At 39.2% G+C, this 9,991-nt stretch overlaps 1 long non-coding RNA gene across 1 annotated transcript in view; it reads right to left on the bottom strand.

Annotated features, from left to right (window-relative positions):
• Positions 1-1,024: 1,024 nt before the first annotated feature.
• Positions 1,025-9,991, bottom strand: part of LOC123335102 — a 74,015-nt gene continuing 65,048 nt past the window's right edge. The window contains exons 2-3 of the long non-coding RNA XR_006553439.1: positions 3,408-3,894; positions 1,025-3,257 (exon numbers count right to left, since the gene is read on the bottom strand). This is a non-coding gene — a long non-coding RNA (uncharacterized LOC123335102). The remainder of the gene's footprint in view (positions 3,258-3,407; positions 3,895-9,991) is intronic.

Here is a 9,991-nt window from a genome sequence, read left to right as displayed (position 1 = left end):
TAGAGTACCGTTGGCCCCCTCAGCCTCCCTGATGTGGAGAACTCAACACTGGTGTAACTTTCTCCCCAGACTTAGTCAGCACCTGTGTTGGGGAAGTTTGATGAAAATCTAATAGTTTGAAGCAGTACTTTATAAAACTGCACAATGGTGTTACATCTACAAACTTACTTGGGGGTTTCATAATGTAAAACAGTAAAAATGGCACATGCCATTGGCTGCTGCATTTCATTTGGCTGGAAGAATACATGGAAAACAGTAAAGTAGGCAAAAATGCATGGCTTTGTCAATTTATATTATAAGAAGACATGTAAAGACATTACCAAAGATGTAAAACTATCAGTACTCCAAGAAGTTCTATGCTGTGGGAAGACTGATATGCAGTTAGATTTTAAAAAATAGTCATTTCTAACACTTCAGCCTCTAATATTTACCATTTCTTTCTCCACTACACTTGGATAACTTCTGTGAACAACTATCATAAGGATATATAGGAGAAGATGTGCTCAACAACCCAAATATAGTTTTAACAGAAAATAAATCATGCTTATGAAGAAAACTATAAATATAACCAATGATGAAGTGACTAATCTGACATATATACATACATTAATTAGCAATACATCTATGGTAAGCTTCAAGAAAAATCATTACAGGCCAAATTCATTGCTGCATCATGCATAGCCAAACTAGTGAAGTAAAGATATGGAATCCAGGAGTGTCCAAAACCTATGGGAGGACATCAATTGGTTAATTTCCTATACATAAACATGAGCCATAAGGCTGGTTTTAGAGTTAGATAAATCAGTGACTAACTCCCCTCTCCTGCATTTTTCTCATCAGCTCTACATTTCTGCACATATTGATAGCAAGGTAGATGAAGAAGTATTGGACCTTATGCCAAACAAATGACAATACTCATAGACACTGAAAGAAAGAAAGCATTAGTCGTTCAGTTGTGTCCAACTCTTTGTGACCCCATGGACTGAAGCCTGACAGGCTCCTCTGTCCATGGGATTCACCAGGCAACAATATTAGAGTGGGTTGTCATTCCCTTCTCCAGGAGGTCTTCCCGGCCCAGGGATCGAACCCTGGTCTCCTGCACTAGAGGCAGATTCTCTACCATCTGAGTCACCAGGGAAGTCCTTAGACATTAGGAAACTTAGACATGACATTAAGCCTTCATAGACATTAGGGACCAAATATTTCAATGGCTTTCTCTTTACAGTGAGGAATTCTTACAAAAATACAAAGCAAATTCCTCTCTGATTCCATGTTTTGAAACAGATCATGTGTCTATCCATGACCTGTCTCTGTGGTTCAGGTCAATGCTGTCACTAAGGACTTAGGTTTGAGAGCCTGAGTCAGAGGAGGATGAGAGTAATAGTTTCTTGAGGTTGACTGTCCTCAACTCTGCCTGCACTTTTGACGCAACTATGGAGTTTTTAAAACAATATCCCAATAATCAGGCCTTATCCATTTGAGTGGTGCTCAGGTATGTGTCATGGGTAGAGATCCCTCAGGTGATTTTAATTTGTAGCTGGAACTGAGAACGATTGGCTTATATTAACTATAACTCACCACTGGAAGTGGAATTAACATCCAAACTGCATATGCTAAATGGCGTCTGAAAATTAAGCTCAATATCAAATAGAATGCACATAAACACAAAGAAAAATCTTAACACATTAAAAAAAAACTATAGATTAGATTAAATATAAGATTATCAAATTATATCAAGTTTAGGATAAAGAATGTTACATGAGTGTCCTGGGTAACTAGCCAAGAAAGACAAAAAAGATGTAATTACATGATTACCCTCAGGAAAATAATACTTATCAAAGAGAATTACCTATCAAATTAACATAATTAATCTGAACTTGATATTGGTTTTGAATATGTATTTAAAGTTCTAAACTGATTACCTTGCCCAAAAGGACGATATTTTTCAACATGACATAGCATTTGCATTGAGTTCTTTACTCTCCTCTCCCTTCTGATAGAAGCTCTATAGAATTTTTGTGTTTCATTTAAGACACTTTCTTTTTTCTTCCCACTTTAGAGTAATTAATGTTCATTACTTCTATTTTTGATAGACTGTCATTTTGTATTCCCATTCTGTGTTATATCTATACAATTATTTTGGAATGAAGGGAAGGGAAAGAAACAAAAAGAGAGGTGAAAAACATCAGTAATTAGAGTCACATGACATGGTCTGTTCATTTTTTTAACACTCAGTAATCCTGCTATATTCAAACAGAAAACCAGTTAAAAAACACTTGTCAGAGCCTTCAGCTTTCAGATCTTAGTACTCATTTGATAACGAGTGAAATCAACAAACAGGGGTTAAAAAGAAATGCAACTCAAACCTTTCCCAAGTCGTTCTTTCCTGTAAACATGATCATGTGAAAACAGTATGTACTATAGAACAGACACCAAAGGAAAGTTACTGGAGATAAAAAGGGCATTCTAAGATGACATAACAATTCTTAATGTGTATCCACCCAATGACAGTATCAAACTCTATGAGGCAAAAACTGATAGAACTACAAGGAGAAATAAATGAATCTACTGTTACAGTTGAAGAGTTGAAGTCTTCAACAACCCTCCATCAGAAATGGACAGACCAGGCAGGAGGAAAAACAGTAAGGATAGAGTTAACTATAACAGTACCATAAATCAACAATATAATTGATATCTATAAATTACTTCAGCCAAAACAGCAGAATACACATTTTTTTTTTTTTTTTGCAAGCCCCCATAAAACACTCATCAAGATAGACCACATTCTGGGTCATAAAACATCTTTAAAAGCATAGAAATCATCATAAACAAAACCTGCTTTTAGACTACAGTGGAGTTAAACTAGAAATCAATAACAAAAAGACAACTGGATAATTCCAAAATATGGGCAATCAAACAACATACCTTTAAATAACATATGAAGCCAAGTAAGAAATTTCAAGACAAATTTAAAACCATTTTATACTAAATGAAAATGAAAATGCAATGTATTGGTGGGTGATAGCAGCATCATGGTAGTATCTCCCATGCTTTCCCCTAACCCAACGGTAAAAATTCAGCATCAATCCATGGATAAAAGTACCTCTGAGGGAGATTTGAGAATCAGAGATACAGGCAAAGGAACCTGGAAGCGGTGTCATCCACCCACATGGCAGGTGACATGGCAGATAGACCTCAATCCTGGCTGTGGACCATGAGCCAGACCGAGCTCCTCTTGGCTGTGGTCCCAGGAACCCCTAGAGAACACTGAGTTAGATGATCATCCATGAATGAGAGAGCCTTTGTAGAAGTCTAAGTTTCTAGAGAAGAATTTCCACACACTACTGGAGCCAAATAAATATGACTTAACATACACTGAAGTAGGTAAGGGAAACAAATTAACTTACCTGCATCTCACCTTATCCAAAGCAGCATTTGTTGTTGCTGTTTTTCAGTCACTAAATCATGTCTGACTCTTTGCGACACCATGGACTATTGCACACCAGGCTCCTCTTGTCCTCCACTATCTCCCAGAGTTTGCTCAAATTCATGTCTACTGAGTTGGTGATTCTATCTAACCATCTTATCTTTTGCTTCTGCCTTTCCCTTTTGTCTTCTCCCTTTCCCAGCAGGGTCTTTTCAAATAAGTTGGCTCTTCACATCAGGTGACCAAAGTATTGGAGCTTCAGCTTCAGCAACAGTTCTTCCAGTGAATATTCAGTGTTGATTTCCTTTAAGATTGACTGGTTTGATCTCTTTGCAGTGTAAGAGACTCAAAATTCTTCTCCAGCACCACAATTTAAAAGCATTAGTTCGTTGGTGTTCAGCCTTCTTTATGTTCCAAGGCAGCATACCTTAGAGCTAACAGAGATATTCCTCAGCCTGTGACATCTCCTGTGGGGAAAAGAGAGAGCATTTGACTTCCCCAGGTCTGCAAGATTCTGCCAAAGAGGCTAATTTCTCTGTCACCCCATTCACAATACTAACTCATGAGCTACACAATTTAGGATTGAGAAGTACAGAAGACAGAACACTTGGGGTACAATAAAGGAACTCAGATCCTACTAATGGTATGGTGGACTCCATCAAGAAGCCCATAACTGAACCACTGGGAATATCGCATCCATGGATCCCCTCAATGAACTACAAGTACCTTCAGTACCACATATGCCCTACCCACACACCATTTGCACCCTTTTGCTAACTGTGCATACTTCTGTATAATCATAAGGGATTTTATTTAGGTCATACTGGTGGCTCAGACGGTAAAGCATCTGCCTACAATGCAGGAGATCTGGGTTCGATCCCTGGGTCGGGAAGATCTCCTGGAGAAGGAAATGGCAACCCACTCCAGTACTCCTGCCTGGAAAATTCCATGGACGGAGGAGCCTGGTAGGCTACAGTCCATGGGGTTGCAAAGAGCCGGACATGACTGAGCGACTTCAATGTCAATGTCAAGATCCTTTATTGTGGGTTACAAGGCCATATATGAGCTGATCTGAGATACTTCAGTCCATTCTACTTTTGACTTCCCTGGTGGCTCAGACGGTAAAGCATCTACCTGCAATGCTGGAGACCTGGGTTCAATCCCTGGGTGGGGAAGATCTCCTGGAGAAGGCAATGGCAACCCCCTCCAGTATTCTTGCCTGGAAAATCCCACGGACGGAGGAGCCTGGTAGGCTACAGTCCATGAGGTTGCAAAGAGTCAGACACGACTGAGCAACTTCACTTTACTTTCACTTTGAATGGTCTAGTGGTTTTCCCTACTTTCTTCAATTTAAGTCTAAATTTGGCAATAATGAGTTTGAGAGGGTAACAGGCAGGAAGGCCAGGGGTCTCCAAACAGAGGATATAGGCTGCAAGTGTCAGACATTTTTTTAAATCTCTCTCTTAAGTGGCAGGAGGAAACAAACTAGTGATATATTTTTTCCCCTTCTCTATACAAATTTAAAAAGAGGTTTTTCTTAAAATACTGTGTTGCCATAATGACACACGGTTCCACCTGAACTTAACTTTTCTCAAATCTTGAGATAACCAATACATTTTTCTTATGGAAATGTTTGTCTTAAACTATGTTAATGTACTATGCATTTACCGCAGACTCTATCTTCAAGTCCATTCCTTCTAAAAGCTCAGATTTAGGCTCAGAACCATATATTATCCTCATACATTGTTCTGCTAATCCATGTAAATGGAACTATTTGTATGGTAATCTACCTTTATACAAGATTCAAGTCAATCGTTTATGGCCCCAGATGACTCCCCTGGTGCCAAGATTATCTCAAAATGCATCTTGTGGGTGAGGGGCCTGGGGCCATTCTCTGAGTTTTGAGACATTCCTTTCTTTCACTGACAGACTGCTAGTAACTATATAACATCCAGTTAAAGACTAGCAGGTGGTGTTATTTCTGCCGCCTTCTGATGTCTATTTCAGAAGCTTTCTCTATCTCCTTTATACTTTAATAAAACTTTATTACACAAAAGCTCTGAGCAATCAAGCCTCGTCTCTGGCCCTGGATTGAATTCTTCTCCTCCAGAGGTCAAGAATCCCAACGTCTTTCGTAGTTCTGCAACAACATTTCAAGTTCATGACCTGAGCCACAGTCAGCTCCCAGTCTTGTTTTCGCTGATTGTATAGAGCTTCTCCATCTTAAGCTGCAAAGAATATAATCAATTTGATTTTGGTGTTGACTATCTGGTGATGACCATGTGTAGAATCTTCTCTTGTGTTGTTGGAAGGGGGTGTTTGCTATGACCAGTGCATTCTCTTAGCAGAATTCTATTAGTCTTTGCCCTGCTTCATTCTGCCAGGTGAGTGTATGTCCTCGGTTTTTTTCTCGTCACAACAAAGATTCTGAGTGATGGACATTAAAGTCCCCTCAGCGTGTCACAGCTCTCGGGTCTTAGATAGACCGTGTTATAGCGCTCGCGCGCGTTCTCTCTCTCTCTCTCTCCCCCCCATGTGCTGGGGCACTCTTCTCTTCAAGTCTTTGGATCAAGGTGCCCTAACAGCTCGAAGATGGATTTTTCTTCTATCTTCTAAATAAAGTAGAGCTGTAACACTGAGCTGTAACACTGATTTGTCTAAGAGCTATAATACGGTCTATCCAAGACCCAAGAGCTGTTACACGCGGAGGGGGCTTTAGTGTCCATCACTCCAAATCTTTGTTGTGATGAGACAAAAACTGAGGAGTATACACTCGCATGATAATGCTGTACTCCAAGGCCAAATTTGCCTGTTATTCCAGGTATTTCTTGACTTCCTACATTTGCATTCCAGTCCCCTATAATGAAAAGGACATCTTTTGGGGGTGTTAATTCTAAAAGGTCTTGTATGTCTTCATAGAATCATTCAATTTCAGTTTCTTCAGCATTACTGATCAGGGCATAGACTTGGATTACCGTGATATTGAATGGTTTGCCTTAGAAACGAACAAAGATCATTCTGTCGTTTTTGAGACTGCATCCAAGTGCTGCATTTTGGACTCCTTTGTTGACTATGATGGCTGCTCCATTTATTCTAAGGGACTCTTGCCCACAGTAGTAGATATAATGGTTATCTGAGTTAAATTCACCCATTCTAGTCTATTTTAGTTCGCTGATTCCTAAAATTTAGACCTTCACTCTTGTCATCTCCTGTTTGATCACTTACAATTTGACTTGATTCACAGACCTAACATTCCAGGTTCCTATGCAATATTGCTCTTTACAGCATCAGACCTTGCTTCCATCACCAGTCACATCCACAACTGGGTGCTGTTTTTGCTTTGGCTCCATCTCTTCATTCTTTCTGGAGTTATTTCTCCACTGATCTCCAGGAGCATATTGGGCACCTACCGATCTGGGGAATTCATCTTTCAGTGTCCTATCTTTTTGCCTTTTCATACTGTTCATGGGGTTCTCAAGGCAGGAATACTGAAGTGGTTTGACATTTCCTTCTCCAGTGGACCACATTTTATCAGAACTCTCCACCATGACCCATCCATCTTGGGTGAACGATGATGCTGTGAAAGTGCTGTACTCAATATGCCAGCAAATTTGGAAAACTCAGCAGTGGCCACAGGACTGGAAAAGGTCAGTTTTGTTCCAATTATTTTTTCCCCCAAAGAAAAGCAATGCCAAGAATTGTTCAAACTACTGCAAAATTGCACTCATCTCTCATGCTAGCAAAGTAAGCTCAAAATCCTCTAAGCCAGGCTTCAACAGTACGTGAACCGTGAACTTCCAGATGTTCAAGCTTGTTTTAGAAAAGGCAGAGGAACCACAGATCAAATTGCCAACATCTGCTGGATCATCAAAAAAGCAAGAGAGTACCAGGAAAAAAAAAAAAAAAAACCACACATCTATTTCTTCTTTTTTAACTATTCCAAAGCCTTTGACTGTGTGGATCACAATAAACTGTGGAAAATTCTAAAAGAAATGGAAATACCAGACCACCTGCCTCTTGAGAAACCTGTATGCAGGTCAGGAAGCAACAGTTAGAACTGGATGTGGAACAACAGACTGGTTCCAAATAGGAAAAGGAGTACGTCAAGGCTGTATATTGTCACCCTGCTTATTTAACTTCTATGCAGAGAACTGTGAGAAACACTGGGCTGGAGGAAGCACAAGCTGGAATCAAGATTGCCGGGAGAAATATCAATAACCTCAGATATGCAGATGACACCACCCTTATGGCAGAAAGTGAAGAGGAACTCAAAAGCCTCTCAATGAAAGTGAAAGAGGAGAGTGGAAAAGTTGGTTTAAAGCTCAACATTCAGAAAATGAGGATCATGGCATCCGGTCCCATCACTTCATGGCAAAGAGATGGGGAAACAGCGGAAACAGTGACAGATTTTATTCTTTGGTGGTCCAAAATCACTGCATATGGTGACTGCAGCCATGAAATTAAAAGACACTTACTCCTTGGAAGGAAAGTTATGACCAACCAAGATAGCATATTAAAAAGCAGAGACATTACTTTGCTAACAAACGTCCCTCTAGTCAAGGCTATGGTCATTCTGGCAGTCATTTATGGATGTGAAAGTTGGACCTAAGGAAAGATGAGAGCTGAAGAACTGATGCTTTTGAACTGTGGTGTTGAAGAAGACTTTTGAAAGTCCCTTGGACTGCAAGGAGATCCAACCAGTCCATTCTGAAGGAGGTCAGCCCTGGGATTTCTTTGGAGGGAATGATACTGAAGCTGAAACTCCAATACTTTGGCCACCTGATGCGAAGAACAGACTCTTTTGAAAAGACCCTGATGCTGGGAGAGATTAAAGGTAGGAGGAGAAGGGGATGACAGAGGATGAGGGAGTTGGATGGCGTCATTGACTCAATGCACATGAGTTTGAGTGAACTCCGGGAGTTGGTGATGGACAGGGAGGCCTGGCGTGCTGCAGTCCATGGGTCACAGAGAGTTGGACACGGCTAAGCGACTGAACTGAAGACCCCCATGTATGTAATCAACTGACCTTTGGCAAGAGAAAGGACAATATAATGAAGCAAAGATAATGTTTTCTCCAAATGCTGCTTAGACACCTGGGAATCCATGTGCAAAAACTTGAATGTACACACTACCTTTCATCCTTCACAAAAATAGTTTAAAACGAATCAGACTGACACAGAAATTCTCAAACTATAAAACTCTTAAAAGATAGCATAGTAGAAAGATTAGATGACCTAGGGTATGATGATGCCATTTAAATAAACACCAAAGATACAATCCTTGAAATAAATATTCAGTAACTGGTAAACTGGACTGATTAAGATTAAACATTTCTGCTCTGTAAAAGAATTTCAAGAGATTGAGAAGACAAGATACAGAAGAAAATATTTTCAGAAGGCACATGTGATAAAGAAGTTATCCAAAAATACAAAGAATTCTTAAAGCTAAACAATTTAATTAAAAACTGGGCAAAAGTCCTTAACAGAGATCTCATTAAAGAATATTGACAGATGGCAAATAAGCATATAAAATGATGCATCATCAAGCAAATGAAAATTCAAACAACAATCAGATACCTCCATATACCTATTAGCATGGTCAAATCTAGGAAATGACAATACCAAATGCTGACTAGGATGTTGAATAACAGGTATTAGACTTGGCTGGTGGGAATGCAAAATGGTTCGGCCACTTTGGAAGACAAGTTGGCATTTCTTACCAAACTAGACATATTCTTGCTATACAATTCAGCAAACATACTCCTTGGCATTTACCTAAAGAAGCTGAAATTTTTCTATCCACACAGAAACCTGCACATAATGTTAATAGCAGTTCATAATTGTTCATAATTGACTTGTTAATAGCAGCTTGTTTGGAAGCAAACAAGATGTCCCTCACTAGGTGAGTGGATACATAAACCATAGTACATTCATAAAATGGAGTATTATTCAGCACACAAAAAATGAGCTATTAAGCCATGAAAAGACATGTCAGAATCATACATGCCTATTACTAAGTGAAATAAGCAATCTGAAAAGGCTATATCCTATATGATTTCAAATATATGATATTATGGGAAAAGTAAAACTATGGATACAATAAAAAGATGAGAGGCTACTGGAGAGAAGGGTGGTAGAGAGATTAATTGGCAGAGCACAGACAATCTTTAGGGCAATGAAACTGCTCTGTTTAATACTGTAATAACGGATTGTGTCATTAAACATTTCTCCCAAGTCCATAGAATATATAATACCAAGAAAAATCCCTAAAGTAAACTATGAACTTTGGGTGATTATGAGGTGATAATGTAGATTCATCCTTAGTAAGAAATGTGCCATTCTGGTAAGTGATATTGATAATGGGGGAGACTATACATGTGTGAGGTAAGAGGGTGTTTGGGAAACCCACCTTCCTCTCAGTTTTTTTGCAAACTTAAAACTATTCTAAAAAATTGTCTGTAAAACAGTATGTACTTATTTGATCTAAATAAGCCTCAAAGCTCTTCTCCCCAAATCAGAACAGTCTTTATTGGGCTTATTGTGGCTTTGCCCAACTATTACTATA

Source organism: Bubalus bubalis, chromosome 9 (assembly GCF_019923935.1).
Source record: "Bubalus bubalis isolate 160015118507 breed Murrah chromosome 9, NDDB_SH_1, whole genome shotgun sequence".
Classification (NCBI taxonomy): Eukaryota; Metazoa; Chordata; class Mammalia; order Artiodactyla; family Bovidae; genus Bubalus; species Bubalus bubalis.
This window is presented reverse-complemented; position numbering and strand designations above follow the sequence as displayed.